At 33.8% G+C, this 16,775-nt stretch overlaps 1 protein-coding gene across 1 annotated transcript in view; it reads left to right on the top strand.

The window, feature by feature from the left end:
* The first annotated feature begins 4,968 nt into the window (after window positions 1–4,968).
* The window catches only part of LOC133522862 (alkaline phosphatase-like), a 181,653-nt gene continuing 169,846 nt past the window's right edge, over window positions 4,969–16,775 (top strand). The window contains exon 1 of the mRNA XM_061858325.1: window positions 4,969–5,940. The gene's annotated coding sequence lies outside the window, so the exon portion shown is untranslated. The remainder of the gene's footprint in view (window positions 5,941–16,775) is intronic.

Genomic DNA, 16,775 nt, shown 5'->3' with positions numbered 1-16,775 from the left:
GCTATTGATTCACCAATCTTTTATCTCCATTGTGGTCTGCCGGGTTTTATTAGTTATTTGTATAACAAGAGAGCAAAGCTTGATATTTCTTCGAGTGCTTGTTTTAAGTCCCGTGCAAGCGAAAGATTCTATAATAGAATCTAATTTAGAATCTTGAGCGTAGTAAGGGACTCAAAAGCGCACGAGATGTAAATAACTTTGATCTCGTGTCAAAAAATACAACCTGAAAAAAGTAATCCGTCTTCATCACTATTTTACTCATGTTTTGTGAAGGTATTCTAACAATTAACTTTAATTACCGCAATAAAACAAAACGAAAGAAATTTCAGTAAAATAATACGAAAATAATGAATTAAAGAACATCAATTGACAGTTCAATCGACTACTTTTTTTTTTGTGAAAAAAGCTTTGTAAGATACGGTCCGAATTGCGGATACTACTATTTGTCAACTATCGTATTGCGCCATGCTACGTAGAGATCGTTAAAAGTAGTTAAGTAGAATTATTTACTGCGTAACAATTGCGTACATTTGTATAAGTTCATTGTTTTGATTGTATAATAAAATACATACGTACAATATGGTGTTTTTATAAAATTTAAAACTTTTATTTCATTAATTAATTATTACGAATGAAGACTCGTAGGGTGTTTTGGAACGATGCGGTCTGACTTATTTCGGGGATCTATTATAAACCGTCAATATACTTACCGTTGAATTACGTATGCACTTTTTTGTCTCTTTCTTTTTGCTAATGACGTGAAAGTGACAAAGACAATAGAATCCAAATACTTTGAACTTGTATTAGGCCCCGCACGTTAAAATGACATTCGAATATAAAGGTCACTTGAATGTTATTTTGTCTCACTCAGTGAGCAAAATGCGATTTTGCTCACTGTTTTTAAGCAGCAAATTACCCTTGTTCGAGCTACTGACGTGAAAAAGAAATAAATACTTATCTTTTATAAAATTGTTCAACATTGATGCCAAATATCTTGAAGACAATGTACTTTGCAGTAAATATGAGACACTATATTGCTTAAAGCCGTTGTTCTTGAAATGATAAGCTATGAAAAACGTTAGAAATCTAAGAGATTCAGATAGAAGGTCATTGTCGTCAGGGAGCCTCTTAATGAGGTAAGTAATGTTAAACTAAATACACCACTCATCATCAAATAAAGGATTTAATACAATAAAAACAGACATAACTTGGGAAACTCCACTACGGCCGCCATTGCGCCATGCTCATCATTCAGTCCTTGCCGCGCTATAGTGATGTGACCATATCCAATACCGATTGTAGGCTGCGAGAAAACCTCATCATCCGTTATCAGTAAATAAGCAAATTTATTATTGTATAATGATAGCTTTTCTTTGTGAGTATTAAGTTTTTTTTTTCATTTGTTGTTCTGTAGAATGGTCAGTTAAAAAATATTAAAAAGCGTGAATTAGAACAAAATAATACCTATATACCGAATAAAATACATAATAAACGTATAGTCAAGATCAAACTCACTTCGTGGCATCAAGCTGAGTGAAGACCTACTAGCACTATTTTCTGTTCTTTTAACTATTAATTTATGTATGATGTTTTATTTTCTTTTTTGTGCTCATAAATTCTTCTTATCTTATCAAAACGCTGTTAAATAAAAAAACTGTATAAAAATGCCAAGGTGCTTAAATCAGTGAATTATGATTCTGACGCAAGACAAATCATACGTATTGTATTCTTCAACGCAAAATTGTACCAGTTGGTTTCAGTTCAAAAAACAGCACTACAAACACATTCATGTCATTTTTGATACGCATACAGTTCCAAAAAGTTCCTAGTTACAAAGGGGTAAAACATCTCATGGAAAAAGTGATCTTTACTAATATGCATACTTCCTTTGTTCAGGCACTTAGCTAATACCATTACATTTCACAAGCATCGGACGGACGGAACGGTATTTTCTGGTCCAATTTTGTTAAAGTGGTATGTATAGTTATGATACGACCTTGACACAAGTCGCAGTTCATCTCACTCGCACCCATAAGGGCGAGCGACATGCTTTAAATCAGCGTGCCGCTTCGACGCTATCTTGTACGGTCTTGCACTGATGTGAACAATGAAGCAATCTGATGTGGTAAAATGCCCTAAAATTGTCTTGCCCACGATAAAATTTCGCAGTGCAATAACACTTTCTTATTATGAACCGCTTGCAGCTCAGACGTGACACAGTCTTGGCACGTTATGACGGGAGTTATACTTAATAGGCTACTTCTCATGTCAGCCGGTTTCTAAGAATATCAATTTAACTAGAAAAACTTGGCTCAACCCAATTTAGAAACCAAAGATAACTCACTCCCAACTAGCTGCGTAGTGCGTACCGTTTACTAACCAGAAATATAACTGGGGCAACTCTAAGCAAACTTGCTAACGAATCTTGCGCACACGCCCACACCTCAGATCGGGTTACAATAGGATTTCGCTAGCGGAAGGTAATAGTTACTTGGTTTACAAGAGGGCAAAGTTGTTGTTTATCCGCTCGTATGATTAATATTGACACCCGAGCAAGCGAAAGATTCTAAAATGGAACCTAGCGAGTGGTTCAAAATGTGGAAGCTAGAGCGTTGCGAGGGTTTCAAGGCACGAGGGTTGGAGGGTTCACGAGTGAAACAAACATTTTCACCACACCAATGCGAGGAAAATACTCACTGTAAAATATGAAACAAAATTAAACAAAATCAAATATAAATGAACGTTATTAAATATTTATCATTCAAAATCATCATTTAAAAGTCAATTCTACCCGCCAGCATAAGGGAACAACTCAAAATTTGTATCAAATTATTAGTAACACACACACACACACAGACACAAAAAAAAAATTTTTTTTGGATAAAATGCAACTTCCTCATCACTTTTTGAACAATCAACAGAGCCTTTACCAGTTAGCAAAGCGGCGGCTCTAGAGGCTTCAGTTCAGGTGACTAGAGAGCAGGCCAATATTTTGCTCAGCGGATCAGCATTATCGGAGCAGGTTTGCCAAGTGATAACGACTTAGAGCATTTCATTTCATATTCAAAAAAATCAAAAAATCAAAAAGCATTTATTTCGTTAAATAGTATACAACATAACACATTCATGGTTGGGACTTCCTAGTAAGTATGTATAATACCTGTGACAGGAAGCCCCGCTCTTCTACATTTGTCTAGTACATTTGTACACGGTTAACGGCAATAAAGTCTAACATTGTGCAAACGGCTATTATTTTAAGTAAAAGAAAATAATAACTTACATAATATTATTATTACTATTTCAATATATGTATAATTATTAACATTTTAAATTCTGCTTATATTCAAAAAGAAAGAAAGAAGTGATTAGCTTACAATTCGTGTGTGTGTGTGTGTGTGTGTGTGTGTGTGTGTGTGTGTGTGTATGTGTATGTTTCAGTTACTATCGTACTCGTCATCCTAATAGAATTTCTGTTTCGTCGTATGTTATATTTTTAAGCCAATTTATTAGGGCTATTTTACATTCATACCAAGGCAAACAGTAGATATTAATTTTTTCGTTTATCATATTATAAAGGTGTATTGATAATGCCTGATATTGTCTTCTTCCAAATTTAGATTTACAGTTCACTGGAGGCATAACAGATTTTTTACGTCTACGTGATAAGATCGTTGTATCAAACTTTACAGTTCTATGTACTCGTAATACCGCCGCTGTAATATATAATTTTCTCATTGTAAGCTGTTCACTAATTTTATAAAGTTCTTGTGTTGGATAGCGATATGGTTTTTGGTGCATAACTTTTATGAGCCTTAATTTAGAAATTAATTTCCTAGCACCAAATAAATAATATTCTTAAATAGGTAAGCTAAATCAACGAAGTATATTATATTACATATAAATGTAAGTACATTAATATGTTTGTAATTATTATGTATGTCAGAAATAACTTATCTTTGTTTAAACGCGTTGTGATTTCTGGCATAAAAAATAGATCTACTGGTCGATTACGAACAGTTCCACGTCGCGTCGCATGGCACTTTCAGCAAAGAACCCGCGTGTCATCGGTCCGACCTATTATGAGCGATTACCTGCAGAAATAAGGACGGAAACATCCGATACGATTTTCAAGCGTCGATAGAGAAACTTTTTGCTGGAGAACCCATCATATTCAATTAGTGAATTTTTTGACATAACTGTATAATTTATTTTTGCATATTTGACATTGTTTTTGTTTCTTATTGATTATTTTAATTTTTATTTTATTCTTGTTTTTCAATAAATTCTGACTTGACGATCCTTTTCAGATGAAAATTTCCATTTATTAATTGTTGCTATCTGGATTATTATGTTATTTTTAGTAATTATTAGAATTTATTTTTGACAATCATAATATAGATTCATATAAATTGACATGAATGTAATTTGTAATGCAATCGTATGTTGTGTAATAAATAAATCTAAATCTACAATCATTCCCCGTTTTGTAATTAGATTCCAACAATAAAATTCATTATCATTAATATCTAAATGTAAACCCACCCGCTATCTCGATTGGCTCAATCAATTCATGCACGGCATAAAGTAATTTAAATTTCATTGAATCCAAATGCTTCCTAAAGGTATTAATAGCCGGCGGATATGGTGTGCGGTAGGTAAAAGTATGAGCCGGCTGTTTTATGCTACAATAAAGATATTTATTTTATATGGTGATTTAGTTTTACAGCAGAGTTTTTCGTAGGTAAACATGAAATTGCTCGTGAGAATAAAGGTCACTTAAAAGCAAGGATCGTTACCGGTATAACTATAAACCAAAATATCACGTAGCATTCGAAATATTTCTTTGATATTTTAGAATCGTATTTAGGTAAGGACAGTGAATTATCAGATTACCTAAGTGAAATTCAAAAATATAAATAAACAACAGAGTATACCTACCGGTATTAGATCCCCACTTAAAAGTAGGTTTTGTGATATTTAGGAAGTGAATAACGAGGAAATGGGTATTTTTGTCCAAATCTTATACCGTACGTGTATGGTCGTTACCTGTATCTACAGGTGAAAAGAGCTTTTTCTCATTAACATAGAAACATTACATTAAAATAGCGGAACTATTCGAGGCTCATTTCAAGGTCGTGTCGCCGCTGGGCCCATCAAGGGCCACCAAAAAAAAACCTTGACAAATTGACTAAGTTTCGACTAAATTGTGAGGCCATGCGTGTTTATGTTATCCGATCGAGAAATTCCCCCAATCATAATTCTCAGAATTATGAGGACTTTATTTAATTTGTTCTTTCGCGCATAGCTAATTTAATCAAATACGAATTCTATCAACCAAATTATTTAAATGTTCACTAGATTTTTAAACTAAACATGACTAAGATATTAAGACAAGGATACAAAAACATTGTACTTACGATTCCATAAATAAAATGAATTCAAATCTCTAAAACCAGAGAATATAGACACTTAATGCTCATCAAAATTGCAGCTTAAGTTTTACCACGAAATAATACAAAAGAAACCTCAATTAAAAAGTACAATCATTTGATTTCAATACTAAAAAACATTTTTAAGCATATGCAGCATTTTGAAGCGGCATCGGCACTCACGCCTGCGCTCTGGGAACTCTAACATCGGTTAAGATTCAGTGGACTCGTAAGCCTCCGCTGGCGCGGTTCGGTACGGACAGGGACACCCACTCAATCGGTACGAATTCGAAACTCTACGATCGCGTAACGTTCGTGAACACGCAGTGTTCGGGCAGTGGACACATTTCAGAATATTCCGGTTTAATAAAAAACTTCTTAAATTTTTCCTCAAGTAGTTTGAGTCGTTTTAGAAAACTTAATAGTGTTAGTGTCTTTACAGTTTATTGTGTAGTGTTTAAGAAATTACTTGGTTCTTGTAGAAAATTAAATAAAGTTAAGATTGTGCAAGGTGAGTAAATTTCACTCTCTTTCGTTATAATAAACCAATTTCCTATACGGACTTTTTTTTACAAATAATTCGATATTTCATCAGTCATTTGCCGCGTGTCAGGCCAAGTTCAAAAGAAAAGAAGAGACGCAGCGACCGTGTGCTATATACTTATATTACACGAATTATTTGGAGCCACTTTTGACCCTTGTATAACCCAAAATCTTTTTTTAAACATAAACATATAAAATTTGGTTTTTAATTTTAAATTGTAACGATCATTATAAGTATAATCGATTTCGTAGGAAAAAATAGCAACATTAATACTTAGAACAAGTAGCTAACATAGAGCTTTTGCTAAAATGAATTATTAATTATTTTATTGCCTAATTTAAGTATATTAAGCTGACTATACTAAGTTAAAAAAGAAAGAGGTGACTCTTTATGGACCAAAATTTAAAAATATTTGAAATAGGTATACCTTCTTACTAAATAGAAGATTTGCAAGTGAATTTAATGGACATCTGCATTAAAACAACAGTTAATTTTTAAACGATTTCAAAATGTAGCAGGCTCTTAATTAGTTCGTAATAGGGTCATTCTACTTTTTACTGCAGGTTTTTACAGTTTCAAACAGTCTTGAAATTTTAAAATTCTTAATGCGTTTTAACTGACACTAGCTACAAAATATGATAAGCACAGAATAGGCATTGGTTTTTTTTTTAGAATTTCTAGCCTGGAGCATGCAACTATACAACTATGTTACCGTCCCAGTACCGTAGTACTCATAATGACAACATTGTTACTTAAAAAATATATAAAAAACATAAAATTTGTTGTATTTTGGTTGCACGGCATCTGTAGTGCAGCATTAATGTGTGCTTTATGTTGATATACCATTTTAAAAAATACATTATTTACGAATATAAAATAAAAATCAAATATTTTTTCTGGAAACAAAAACCTGCCGTAAAAAGTAATATGACCCAATAGTAACTTATGTGACTGCTATATAATGAACCACATTAAAATTCGAGTGTGGGTATAAGAAATGAACGAAGTGAGTTTCTTAGAAGGAACACATGAGTATTTTAATGCCTAATTATGTAGCGTTACATACACTATTTTATCTTCACATATATTTTAAACTTCCTGTGATATATTCACTAACCACATGTTACAGTCAACGTTGCTCTCTTGGCGGATATGTGGTGGCGTCTTCGAAATATCTTTATCGCTCATTTTACACGAAACTTGTTCTATAGTTTGTTTAAACACAACAACAAAACAAATTAATTTTATACTTAAAACTAATTCAAAGATAAACTGTCCGCTAAATGGCAGTAAATGAAGACTTTTTCACGCATGTCATGCATCCGTAGTCACTGACATAAATGTACTAGATAGGCTATCGAAAACAGATGGCCGTAAACGTATGTCCGCCATTTTTGGCGTTTAACGTCTGCCACTAAGCTAAAGAATAAGCGTAGCCAGCCAGAGGTGAAACTTTTATGACAACTGTTCATTTTCTGCCTACATACGCACTGTAAGAATTTAGATAAAATATATTTATTTCCTTACTAGTGTATTGAAATTGTTCTACATATGTGACACGGACGACATTAAAATTTATAAAAATAGTCATTAAACTCTCTATATTTGACTCTCGTACTCGTAACAATTTTGATCATATCGCGCTTATAGTATAATATACTGTTTAAATATTACAAAAACAATACAAAAAATTACGAGATAAAGAGTAATATATCATTATTGTGTATATGTTCTGCAAACAATAAGGTACGAGTAGGTAATCATTAGAACAAAGAAAATGGCGTACCACCGCGAGTGTTTAAAGTGACGTTTCAAAATAATCTAAATAGAGTTTTTTCGCAGTAGATTGTTATTATATTGCTTTTATTGTGTTTCTTGATAGTGAACACATTTTCATAACGCACAAAGGCATTTTTAATTTTATTTACTCTTTTTAATTTTCGTTACATCCGTGGCATCTCGCTAGTAGTCGGAGACGTACTAAACGCAATGAAGTGCCGGCACTTCATTGAGATGCGGAAATATTTTTTTACAGAGGCCGGCTCCAGTACTATACCTCAATGTATTCGGAGACAAACACTATACGGGGGCCGATTTCCGTATCATTCGATACCAACTAACATACGTGATTTGTCAAAATGGTATGCAATTGACATTTTATGTCGAATAAAACGTCATCTCCAGTGATATTAGAATAGAGGTCAAATCGAATTCCTTTATTTCTAAAATTGAAAGTTGAATGTCATTACCAAATCGATTTTGATATAGTAAAAAAGCAAATACAACATTTTCACAGATAAGAAATTTGTTGTAACAAAACAGTTTATGTTAATGTTGACTATTATTTACGGATTTTGAAGGCGTCATAGAGGGTCTATGATATGTGTGTAGATAAAATGATTCTTCTAGCGGGCGTATGATGGATGGCATTATCCACGTGATAAAATGAGCATCACTTTTGAAAACCGCGAGATTGAAAGAAGCAGTCACTATCATTATCTCGGTGTCACGTACCTATTATAGATAAAAGCTCACCATAAACATAGGTACAAATTACCATTTGAAGTATTAGAACAAATTAAATTATTTTCAGAAAATATTTTAATTTGTTTTTATTTGAAATAGAAACACTACTATATAAATTATAAACTGAAATAAATGTCATATACTAAGAAAAAGTGACCAAGGCCTCCAGTGCCCCAGGCTGGAATCGAACCAGCATCCTCTGCTATCGCGGCAGGTGCCTGAGCCACTCGTTTTCTTAGTATATGACATTTATTTGAGTTTATAATTGCCAAGCAACTCATACTTACTCGAAAAATTATTTGAGGGAAAATAGAACTGATTATAAAGATCAGAAAATAGTCAACGAAATGGATTGTAATGAAGCTATATTGTTATCTAAGTATTGGCTACATTTACGTGTATGGTTCATTCCAGCCAGTGTGGCCCGATTCCACTTGCGAGCATCATTAGGCGAAAACAATTGGATTAAGGACACCAAAAAGACGTATTTTATGTTCGTGGTATTATTTCAAGCAGCCCTGATGGATTTTTTTCGATATTTCTGATGCTAAAATTTTTCTAAACATAAATCTAATTAAAAACTAATTTCTTTCTAAACATAAATCTAATTAAAAACTAAAATTAATCACTAAACCTAAATGTATCTAAACTTAAAAATAAATATAAACTAAACTAATTATTACTAATACTAAACTAAGTATATACCTAATTAACTAGTATTTATAAATATGTTGTAAATTCGCACTACGTATGTACACTCTACACTATGCTTTAAAAAATATACTTCCTTACTTTACTTCCAAGCTTACAATATGTTACAATAGAGTTAATTATTGGGAAGGTTATCAAATTTTTAAATTTTGGCAGTGGAAAACCACAATGCAATGATAGTTTCGCAATATTGGTTGAAATATTTTCCCTCGACTAAACAGATATAGCAGGTATTACGCATTTAGAGCGAAATGTTATTGATTTTAACTCCCTATTTAAGCTTATTCAAAAAAACTGCGTGCCGCCCAAAAATCCGATTAAAAGCCCATAAAATTTGAGTTTAGAATACTCAAATGAAACCTAAAAGGCTACAATGTCCGAGCGTACGAGATTTTGCTCCGGCAAAGGCGGCAAGAAAATTGGATTCTTGGATTTCCTGCGTCTCTATCAGCTTGAAATGGATTGGTATTGTAAATGTTTTAACATCAATTTCAACCCATCATTTCAACATAAATTTTAAATGGAACATTCTTAAATAAACTCGTGACTTATGCTATATTGTGCCTAGACATGAGTATCCCTATAGGCGATAAAAGCGAGAACACACTGAAATACAAAATGTGTCAAACATTTTTTTATTATTCGATTGGGTTAAGCGAATAGCGATTGTCACATTGGCATTGGGGCACACCCTCGAAGTTTTTAATTGTATTAAAGTTTTAAATCTCTTTTGATCGGTTTCGGTTTTCAATTACGACTAATTGATTATTTACATAAAGTAGGTTAATTAAATCCTTCCTGGAATGATTGATGGTTCTATTATTAATGTTACCATGTCATTAACTAATTTGTAGTATTATTACTCGCAGGTATGTAAAATTGAATTTGAGGCTGAAGGAAGTTTTATCTTTCTTTGTGGATTGCGTTATCTTGAGCGACGACAGGAACGAGATGTGACCCGATACGTAAAAAAGGGTGATCTGTATCCTTACCACGAGCTTAACACTGACATATTCACTAACAACTGCGTAAATTAAGACGATCCTCGCCGAAATGTCCTTCGAGCCGAGCCGAGCGTTCGGGGCCTCGGAGCGGAGCCAAGCGCTCTGCTCCCGCGCTGTCCTTCTCATGTCGATCGCACGCAACGACGTTCAAAGAAAAAAATTCAAAAAAAAAGAAAAGAAAGAAATTCAGCGCAGAGGCGCGCGGCTGGCGCTATACTCGTATTTGTGTATCATCTTTTGCAGACGTTTTGTTGTTTGATATGAATACATGATATTTGGGAAAGATCGTATATTATAATAAAAATATACCCTCATATGCGTATACAACTTTACAAGCCTCAATTAGTTAATTATGTTGTATTGCTTTCTTACAAAATTATATATCAAACTGACAGATTAAAACAACCATTAATATTAGGTTCCACCAATCACTGTCTATGATCGTGATACGATGATAAGATTCATATACTAACCGTGTCTTATCCAACCTCGACATTGGGAAAGCCCAACCAATATTACTGGTCAGACTTTAGAATCATCAACACCTTGATGGAGCCATAACACGAAAAATTTAAAAATTGAATATTCGGTATTGAATTGAGACTCGAGACTTGCAGTGTTTCTAAATAATGCCATAGTTAACTTATAAACTAAGTATTCTATTTTTAGAATTTTTACCTATTAGCCTAGTTTACCCTTTGGGTTGGAAGGTCAGATGGCAGTCGCTTTCGTAAAAACTAGTGCCTACGTCAAATCTTGGGATTAGTTGTCAATCGGACCCCCGGCTCCCATGAGCCGTGGCAAAATGCCGGGACAACGCGAGGAAGAAGAACAGCCCGCGTAGCCAACGTTACAATCGTTAACGCTCCGTAGCGTAGCGTAGTAATCTCTCTCTATCACTCTTCCATATTAGTGCGACTGTGACAATTGCGTTTCGTTCGCCACGGAGCGTGAACGATATGCATGTTGGCTACGCGGGCAGGAGACTAAAATTATTTTTTGAGTAGGTAGTTGTTTGATAAATAAAAAAAATATAGATCGTGTCATTCACGAAGATGCGTGTTTGACTCGTAATAAAATAAGTAAGTAAGTACCTAAATATTCTTTATTGCACCAACAATTATAAATTTTACATACATGTAAAACTACAAATAAATCATAATAATATCATGTTATTAATGGTTAAATTTAATAAATCTGCGCATCATCGTAGATGACACGAACTATAATTGGTTTCGAACTATTAGTTACCGTCGGAGACACAAGTATTTATTTACGGAATAAGTAGAAAAATAACCTACTTATAATTCGGAATGTCTCCGAATGTACCACACAATTCCGAAAATAACTACCTAAATCTAAAACGATGTAAGAGTTTTAGGAGCTAGACTTCGTTTTTGCCTGTAAACTGCAGGGGCGTAACTAGAGGAAACGGCGCCCTGGGCAGGTACCTAGTTTGCGCCCCCCCCCCCCCCCCCCCCAACGTACCTTGTAGACCCCCGAACTAACTGAAAGGGTTACTATACTTACTATGTATTACTTTTTGAATATACCTACTTTTATTTTAGACATCATATACAATATACAGGGACAGTTTATTTTATATGTATTATTTAGGTTATTACGTGTGCCTCTTACTTGCCTGCTTGATTATAAATGTTACAATTTTGGTATGGACGTGTCTTTTCCATCATTTTTATCTAAACTATAAATTTCTAACGATTTGGCTTGAAAAGAGTCGTTATGATTGTTTTTTCAAGAACAATGTATGGAGCAGGAACTAAAATCAATATATGTAAATTCAAGAACCACAAAAAATACCGTAATATCCTCGCAGTAGGGTATACCACGAATTATTTGTAATTTTGTGGCATACTTCAAATACACGTAACGATGGAAGGCATGGAGCGACGAGCGACAAAGCCTCCTCGTCTCAAAGCTAGCACACGACTGCCGGCCACGCTTTTTTCGAGCTACATACCCACGAAATGTTGGAATTTGTTAGATTTCTTAAAAAATGTTTTATTCATATAATGGAATATTTTATTCATCTGTAGTACCTGTTGAAACATTTATTTTAGTTTAAAAATAACTTTAATCGAATACTCCTTTTAGTAGAAATAAGCAAAGTTAGTCGTTAAACGGCCTGTCGTAATGTTTCTTTTATGAAGAAACTATAAGTCCCAGGAAAAAAGTCAAACGTTAGAAATGTTGTGCACAAAACGTAAATTTATATATAGTTAAGAAGATATATCCTCTAAAAAGGATAATAATTAATTATTTAATCGATTAAGCCGTTTAGTAGAAATAAGCAAAGTTAGTCGCAAAATGGCCTGTCGTATTATTTTTTTTACGGTGAAACTATAAATTTTAGGAAAAAAGGCAAATTTTGCAACTGTTGTACATAAAATAAACATTCATATATATTTTTTCCATAATTATTTGTTGACCCATTTAGAAGAAATAGTCTCTAGAATGTAACCGATTTTTGACAAAAACGGCGCGTAGCGCCTTAACTCACAATGCTCGTACTGACATTGATGCAAGCGAGATACACTGTGTTTGAGTCGACGCAGTCGCCAGTGTTTAAGGCCGTGTAAAACTCATGTACCCTCAACTGTAGGGCTAAGATGGTCGGCTCCTTATCATTTGTCACCATGCCTGTCACGTTCTAACAAGTATGTAAGCGCGAAAGTGACGGGCATAGTGACAAGTGATAAAAATGGAACCATGCTGCCACCTCAGTAGAGCTAAGATGGTCGGCTCTTTATCATTTGTCACTCTGCCTGTCACGTTCTAACAAGTATGTACGCGCGAAAGTGACGGGCATATTGACAAGTGATAAAAATGGAACCATGCTGCCACCGCTGGTCATATGAACTTTATTAACAAATGACAGATTATCGGCTGTTATTGTTTTTGACGGAGAATTTGCCTTGTCGCGTAGGTTGCACAGTTTGGACTGGGATTTAGGTGCCCATTGTTTTGGCTAAGCCACTATTTAGAACTGAAAGTAATATTTCAGCTTACATTCGTTTCACTGCTGGACACAGGCCTCCTCTCATGCGTGTAAGAGTATTACTTATATAGTCCCACGCTGGCCCAATGCGGGTTGGGGACTTCACATACACCTTTGAATTCAGGTACTAATTTAAAATAATACAAAAGGTGATGCAGTGATTGTCGCTTTTTTTTAACAGTAGAAACAAACCCTCTAAACGCAATGAGTAATAGTTCTCAGCGTTATACTTACTGATTTTAAGGACAAAGCTCTAGAACTCGACCCTTTGTAAAGCTGCGGGCACAATAAACAAGTATTTGTTGTCTTACTGTTTCAATACGATTTAGTGGATAGGTAACTACATTAAAAAATACGTTCCTATTTTGAGCCCAAAAATATTTAAATTACGTCAACACAATGCCGTGAACTTTTTTGTGAGTTTTTCTTCAGAAAATGACAAATAATATTTTCAAAATTGTACCGAGTACGCCGAAATATAATATTATATTGTGTGTATAAGCGATGTTAAAAAAACACGATAATTCTTTTATGGTGATTTAATTATAATCACCAACCTATTTATTATACTATCCATTGCTGGGTACAGCCTTGTTCGCATTGTACGAGTATTTGGGAAATAATCTTCGTTCTTTACCAGGAAAGTTAGAATGGAGATTTATTAATTAACTGTCTCAAGGACAGCAGCAGGCTTACATTAACTTAAATAATAAATATGTCATAATTAATTACTTTAGATATTTCTAACTGCTTAGTGCTTCCCTTATTCTAAGTTTTGTTGGTTGATATTATTACGTAGTAGTTGCCAGAGCTCAACGAGGGGAGGGAGGGGTGTTGGGGTCGGCAACGCGCATGTAACTCCCCTGGAGCTGCAGGCGTACATAGGCTACGGAGACTGCTTACCATCAGGCGGGCCGTATGCTTGTTTGCCACCGATGTAGTATAAAAAAACTTATATGTTATAATTCGCGGCTATTTACTGCGACTATATACTTAGATATTCTAGAACCTGGCTCTCTGGCTTACAGCCCGTATTGTTGGAGCCAAACTGTTTGATATCCAGCTGTTGGGGCATCGGTTATGGGCTGTAATTAAATTGTTCAGATTGCTAACACATTTGCATGTCATGGCCTTGGTCAAACTTAGAGCGGGCGTTAAATATATGACTGAAGCAGCTATCATCCCACAGATAACTCTCAAAAATGTATTAAAGTAAATATCATCTACGAGTTACAACTATTAAATTCCGTTTTATAAATTATCAAGCCACTTTTAAATAAATTATAAAAACATCATACTCACAATCCTCAGTATATAAACTTACTAATTCTAGACAAAAGTCACCTCTCAAGCATGAGTTAATTTACAATGAGATAACAAAGGCTAATTAATCCCTATGCAAAAAGGTGACATAATTTACACCCTGTTTATTTGAAAAAATATTTTTTTTCACAAAAAAATAAGTCACCTCTCAAGCATAAGTTAATTTATAATGATCTAACAAAGATCCTTGTGCAAAAAGGTGACATTTACAGCCTTTTTTGAAAACCATTTTTTCACAAACGTTGTCAGGTCACCATCCATTTAATAATACTTAAAGGAATGGGAATGCTTTAAGCCATCAAAGATTTTCCTGTTTAATTGGTGTCCGTAATAAGATTTATTTTTCGACTTCATAATTCCAAAAGGAGGAGGTTCTCAATTTGATTATACATTTTACAGTTAACATAGTGATTTTAAATTCAAAATAGGTAGGTATATAAAAATTAAAGCAAAGTTTACGAGATCACTGACGACACGAACGTCAAAGTGATATTGGTTGCCCGAATCGAGCTGCTCCTGTCAATTATATGAAATACAAACGATCTCTAAATGAGAACTTATCTAAACCAGAACTTATCGTTATCGTATTTCATTCTTCGAATATATTTTATTTTACTCTTACGATTTCAGGATTGTGCCTATAGAACTGGCGCTTTCGGGTTTCCGAAAGGCAAGTTTGTTTGATAACTTGATAAGCAGTTACTTCCTAGTACATAAGTACCTGTTTGTATTTGAGATCAATGTATTCACTAATTTATTCTACCAGTACCATATCCTTGCTATCATAGCTCTTCCCGGTTGCTTCTCGGTGAAGGAAAGCGTTGTGAAGAAATTGTCTAGGTACAGGTAACATCTTAAACATCCTTGTGAAGTTCTTTAGATTTTGACAGTGCAAATAAAATGCAATAGCAACAACTTTTAAAATCCATTTTTTTTATTGAGAAACAAACAGTCTTAAAATAAACATATGAGCAACTTAGCTATTAATAGCTACAAATTGATTTCGTTATAGACATAGTTTCCTAATTTAAATAAATCGATGTATAATTGAAGAAATAATAATAACAGTGTAAACTTATAATGTACATAACAAAATTCATTTTATTTTATAATGCAAATTTAGTTTAGTAGATTAGATACTCTTCAATTTTACATTTGGTTTAGCGTAGGTACATAAATGCATGCCAACCGACTGTTTTGCTTTCGTTTATGAAATATGACTTTTATTTGAATTATATTTTAGTTTTCTTACATGTAAAGAAACATATCGTATAATTCCTTATTTACAATAACAATATACATAATGGATATATACAGAGGATCGTGACGAGATATATAAAACTATTAAGATTTTACTAAATTATTCAGAAATAAATACATCAAGTCAATCTTAATCTTTATTTTTTCACCAGCCCAATTTTTTTAACAGATTTCATTTCGGAACCGATTTTGAAATTATTTTTGTATAAAAGTAGCTTGTAGACCAGATTGGTCCTATATATAAAAATCCAGTGCTAACGATTTATTTGGGAGAAATTGAGTCAATTCCTAAAATCATAAACATACCTAAGTACTTAATTTTTGTATTTTCATCTACAAATCAAGCATTCGCAGTTCAATAGTGGTGAAACGGAACTTCCGATGAAGACCAGAATTGATCTCCTCAACGAGTAGTAAATTTAGCCTATTTTGGTGCTAAGCTGGTTTTTTTCTGTTCAATATTATTTTATTTAGGTACATCTCATTTGGACTTAACACCGTCAATCCGGAGGTTACGGCTTCAAATCCTAGCTCGTACCAATGAATTTTTCGGAACTTATGTACGAAATATTATTTGATATTTACCACTAGCTTCACCGTGAAGGAAAACATCGTGAGGAAATCTGCATACACCTGCGAAGAAATTCAAAGGTGTATGTAAAGTCTCCAATCCGCATGTGGCTAGCGTGGGGACTATAGCATGAAAGGAGGTCTGTGCCCAGCAGTGGAAAGTATATAGGCTGAATTATTATTTTATTATTATTATCACGGCTCATTTCCTTATTTCCATCTCATTCCAGATTTCACACTTCATGTGAAATAATTTCACAGCGTTTTCTTGCAACACGTTTAAATTTCAGGTATTGAATTTGAGTGGCGCTCAACTGTTTACGTAATCGGTTTATCATAATTGAACACGAATTGAAAATTGAGCTTCCAAGTATTTTGCTTAATTGTTT

This window comes from Cydia pomonella, chromosome 11 (genome assembly GCF_033807575.1).
Source record: "Cydia pomonella isolate Wapato2018A chromosome 11, ilCydPomo1, whole genome shotgun sequence".
In the NCBI taxonomy this organism is placed as follows: domain Eukaryota; kingdom Metazoa; phylum Arthropoda; class Insecta; order Lepidoptera; family Tortricidae; genus Cydia; species Cydia pomonella.
This window is presented reverse-complemented; position numbering and strand designations above follow the sequence as displayed.